Here is a 6,000-nt window from a genome sequence, read left to right as displayed (position 1 = left end):
AAGTAAACTTACATATCCTTTTAATTAATTAAGTTTTATTAAGTTATATTTTTATATACTCTCTAGTTTTTATTTAGCAGTTATTTTATGAGAAAATATAGAGTTTTATTTATTTATTTATTTATTTATTTTTATTAAATCATAGCTGTGTACATTAGTATGATCATGGGGCACCATACACTTGGTTCATAGACCGTTTGACACATTTTCATCACACTAGTTAACATAGCTTTCGTGGCATTTTCTTAGTTATTTTGCTAAGACCTTTACATTCCACATTTACTAGGATTCACATATACCCTTGTAAGATGCACCGCAGGTGTAATCCCATTAATCGCCCTCCCTCCACCTACCTCCCCCCTCCCTCCCCTACGTTTCCCCCTTCCCCCTATTCTTAGGTTGTAACTGGGTTATAGCTTTCATGTGGAGGTCCTACATTAGTTTCATAATAAGGGTGAGTACATTGGGTACTTTTTTTCCATTCTTGAGACACTTTATTAAGAAGAATATGCTCCAGCTCCATCCATGTAAACATGAAAGAGGTAAAGTCTCCATCTTTTTTTAAGGCTGCATAATATTCCATGGTGTACATGTACCCCACAATTTATTAATCCATTCATGGATCGATGGGCACTTGGGCTTTTTCCATGACTTAGCAATTATGAATAGGGCTGCAATAAATGTTCTGATACAAATATCTTTGTTATGATGTGATTTTTGGTCTTCTGGGTATATGCCCAGTAGAGGGATTACAGGATTGAATGACAGATCTATTTTTAGATCTCTAAGTGTTCTCCATATCTCTTTCCAAAAGGAATGTATTAATTTGCATTCCCACCTGGTTCCATTATTAGACAAATTTCTCGGACTTTAGAAACTTTAGTTTCCTCTTTTCTAAGCGTTGAAGACTGAGTCAATTGATTCTAGGTGGCTCTTCACATCTCATACCCTAAAACGTCCTCCATCAACGTTCTGCCTCAAGGTCTCTGCATGTAAGAGAATGTTTTTGAATATGAAAATGACTTGTGGTACCGAATCCAAAACTTTAGAATTTTAAATAAATATTCATTAATGACTATCTCTCATGTAAAAGTAGAGTTCATATGATTTATATATTAGGATATAAAACAGTTGAAGTGTTATCTAACAAATAGTTTGATGAGGCCAGCTAGTATCTACGCTAACTAGTATTTGGATTATATCACTGATTTCCATAATATTGCTTTTTGATTGGATGATTTAAAAGTTTCTATTAATATGTAGAATTTGTCTCACAATATCTAAATTTCACAAGTAAAAATTTGTCAACAGAACAATATTCACTCCTTTTCCACCTGAAATCACCAGAAACCAAGATATCTGAAGTTCCTATGATTATTTCAACGTGTTACTAAATCCTGGTGACTTGTTAAGTTAACTGATAATTAAAATGTTTAATTGAGATTAAAAATAATTTTGATTTTCTCATGAGTTGACTTCAAATTACTTGGGTTTTACTTCTTTCACATTTCTTCATCAATAATTCCTTCAGCTACAAAAATCGCTTGTGTATTCTCTGCTATACAGAGTGGCCACAAAGCTCGTGTGCAATTGTCTATTTAAATTGCACACAAACTTTATGGCCATCCTGTATTTAAGGTTTGTAAGAAAATTAGAAAGTATCATCTGCTTGATGGGATTCTGTTTCCTCACAATAGTGCTCTGACTTTCATAGAAAAAGTTGTGCATTAACTTTTCCTCCTAATAATTCTACCTTGTCTTGAAAAGCTTCTTCTCTTTTTTAAAAACATGTACGTTTTAAAATTTTTATTTCAAAGCACTATGTTCTAATGTAGACTGGCGAGGCAAAATTAAGAAGCAAAGATTTCAAATTTCACATATTTTCCATTTATTACATAAAATGGCACATTCAGTATTGAACATTTTCTTCTACTATGAGCTGATTTCACAGTTTAACTGTGTGATGGAAATATTTCAATCTTTGGAGAAAATGTTTATTGTTCTCTTGAATGGACAAGAAATACTACATTCAATTGTTATGAGGCACATAAAATGAGATAAAGCAAGTGACTGTTTTATAGGCTGTTAAGAGCATTGAAAATAAAATGTATTACCTTATCTATATTTGAAAACCAAAGTTCTGAATTCACATAACGTCTGCCAGGAAAGTTGGAACCAATTACTATATTCTTTCTTGGATTAGTATAATTGTCACTGCAAAATGATGATTAAAATAATGACATTTTAATTCATATCATATGGCTTATTAGTATTTGAAACAAGAGGATATAAACTGTGTAATAAAAAGACATTATTTGACGCTGCAAAACAAATCTTTCTAGAAGCTAAACTTTTGAATATCTATTAGTATTATTTTCCCTGTAATGGTATTATTACAGACAGAATGTTTGGATTCTACAAATTGATATGTTGAAACATAATCCCCAGTGTGATGGTGGTTTAGTCTATTGGTACTGGTATAGAAAAATCCCTGAGACTGAGCAATTTATACAGAACAGAAATTTATTTCTTGTGGCTCTGGAGGCTGGAAAGTTCAAAAATAAAGTACTGGCAGTGATGTATGGTGAGGGCTGCTTTTTGCTTCCAAGATAGAAACTATTGCTGTGTCCTTACATGTGAAAAGTGGAAGGAAAGGAGTGCGCTCTCCTCACCATGAGCTCTTTTATAGGGGCGCTAATCCCATTCATAAGGGCAGAACCTTCATAAATTGATCACCCCTCAAAGACCACACCTCTAAATACTGGGTATTAAATTTCAACATGAATTTTGAAAGGGTCAACATCATTCTAACCTTAGCAAATGGCATTTGGAGGTGAAGATTTGGGGATATAATTTGGTCAGGAGAGAAAAGTCCTTATGAATGGAATTAATGTCCTTAGGGAAGAGAAGCCACAGAGCTGTCTTGGCATGAGAAGACTCAGTGGGAAGGCAAGCCCCTGTGATCCAGGAAGCAGCCTTCACCAGACCCCTGATCTGTCAGCACCACGATTATCGCCTTTCCAGCTGTTTCTCTGTGAGAAACTTATATCCCACAGTTTATAAGCAGTTTTATGGTATTCTGTTATAGCATCCTTAACACACCTAAGAGAGGTACATTTTGGTATGACATAGTGGAATGTTTTTATTTAACATCCAAAACATTTGCTGAATTAAAACTTTTTTATATTGATTATTAAATCTGATTGACACATAACCACCAATAACTATGAATTCACAAAATAAACAAACACAAGTTAGGGAAATTAAGTAGGAAGAAATGGTTAGGGAAAACATTTTCAGAGAAATAATTCATCCTCATTCTGGATAAACTTCTAGTAAGTATAACCAAGTGAAACAAGAAAACAAAAACAAAAAAGAAAAGGAATAAAACAAATGAAAAATCAAACCCAAAATTTCTATTCTTTGGAGTATATAATTATTAAAAAATAGCTCCTACAGTGTTAGTGATCAAATGGGAGGCAAAGAATACATACACACAAATATATATAAAAAAAAGTTTATCTTTATAAAAACTCAGTGAGATCGGTTTACGTATTATTTGCATGTCAGACTCATCCTAACTCAAAACGCTGTCTGTTGTCCCACAGAATTTATCATGTCCTCATCCATATTCTCTCAGATTCTGTGTAGATTCCTACAATAGTTGTTTTATATGGAATTTTTTGTCTTTTTGCAAATCTATATCCTACCAGCCTACTTCAGGGTAGATATTATGGCTTATTTATTATTATATGTCTGGTGTTTAATAGATGCTTAACGTATAATAGTGAAATTACCTAAAGTGTTCTGTGACTTAAAACTCTATTTCACTTATCGTTATTTTTAAGAGATAAAATTTAATATTGGCCTAGAATAGGTTCTATCTATGGATTAATTATATTCATTTTAAAGTACATTATCTTTTCAATATGTAAACATTATATATATTAATGATTCAAAGTTAATGTCAGAATTCAGGGGGTAGATTTAATCTTTAGTAAACTGCAAGCCATAACATTTTGCCAAAATGTTACTGAGAAGTGGAATGAGGAATTTCAAAATCATAATTGTGAGGCTACATTATTACCCTGAGACTTGCAAATAATGCCTTTAGACAAGTCTCCTTATCTTCTAGGGTTAGTTTTGCATTTTGAAGACTATTATGCATACTTTAAGGTTACTTTAAGAATAAACTTTAAAAAAATATGTGAAAGAGCTTTGTAAAATGTCAGTATATTTTGTCTAAAACTATTTAAACTATAAGGTCTCAAGCTGCCTCAACTCAATGTATCATTGAAACATTGGTTTTAAGCATTTTGATTATGAAATATGGTTTGTGTGTCTTACACATTTCTGTTTTAAAAACATATATACAAATATAATTTTATAAAACAATATTTCAGTTTGTTTACTGCCTACAATGAACTCTGATTCATTCTATTTTATTCTATCCTTTTATTTCAACACTTTTGGGAATGGGGAAAAGTTTTTCAAAATGTTCAAAGTTACATTAAGATAAATAAATTCTGGGGTACTATTGTACAGTGTGGTGACTATAATTAACAATCATGTATTGTACATTTCAGAATAACTAGAAGAGAGGACTTTGAATGTTTGACATAAATATTAACAACAAGGGTTTGAAGTTATGGATATGTTAATTGCACCAATTTGATCATTAAACCACGTATACATGTTTGAAAACATCACACTGCACATCATAAATGTGTACAATTACTATGTGAAAATTTAAAACAACTTAAAACTTTACAAAATGCTACTTGAGATTCAATGAAATAATTTACTATACTGTCACAGACACATTAAATTCTAGAGTTTGAAAAGCCACATTTTCAACACACTTTATATGTATAATATATACACACCTACATAAATTACATACAGTGTATATATTAGATTGATCCATTTACATTAATGAATTAAGTTCATTAACCACCAAAAAAAAGCTCCCATAAATATCCATATTTCTGGGATAGATTAGAAAATAAATATTTGACTGATTTATTTAAGTATCTATTTCATTTCTATACACAAAAAATAATTTCTATATGTAAAATTAAACATATGACCTTCGATGATATCACTGAAAAGGAAGGTATTTTCTGAACCCAACAGAAGTGACATTATATACACTACTTGGCAATTATTATACTATGGATAATAGAACAAGGTGCTATCACTCAGGTATAAAACTAGACCAGGGATAGATACCTGATCTCAAGCTAACCAGTGAGAATCTATGGAGCTTAAGAGATAAGAGTTGTTTTCAACAGTCTTGCTAATAGTGGCCATTTCTTGTAGCTTCAAAAAAAGGCAAGAAACAAATTCATAGAAAGAAAAAAGAAACAAATACTATATTTCAATAAAACATGGAAGAAAGCAGAATGAAGAAGCTATGACGTGCTTGGAAACCAAGTAGATGTATGCTTTAGCTCACAAGAAGTAAATCCATCATGGTAAACTTGTATTTTGTTCAAGGAAGATCACAGAAGGAAGAATATAAATTCTGTGATCTTAAGAGAGCCACACTTTCTTTCTCATACTAAGATTTGGTTACTCAGTAAATTTGCATATGTTTCTGAAGTTTGAAAGTAGAGGAGGCTAATGAGAGTATAATTATAAAAAATTGAAGAAGCAGGGAATTTTTTCCTTATAAAGTGTTATTATAAATCCTTGAACACATAGTCAGTTTTAGTGAACAAAATAATGTTTTATCACAATGTCAAAGGTTCATTTGACTTCTTAGAACTGACTACTAATTCTAAAAAAATTAGTAATATGTTGGAGATAAAGATTATTCTTGGTAATTCTTTGGAATTTATACTTCCTATCTGTGTTTTCTAGAACACAAACAACAAAAATGCAGGCACTTACACCTCGACTGACTTTGAAGAGGGCTAGATATGAAGGAAAAGGAAAAGCCGGGGAGATCATAGTGTTTAATAGTGTTTACTCACTTTACTTTGGCAACGGAGGATA

The sequence above is a fragment of the Nycticebus coucang genome, chromosome 16, assembly GCF_027406575.1.
Source record: "Nycticebus coucang isolate mNycCou1 chromosome 16, mNycCou1.pri, whole genome shotgun sequence".
Lineage (NCBI taxonomy): Eukaryota > Metazoa > Chordata > Mammalia > Primates > Lorisidae > Nycticebus > Nycticebus coucang.
The sequence above is the reverse complement of the archived record's forward strand: the minus strand, read 5'-3'. Positions refer to the sequence as shown.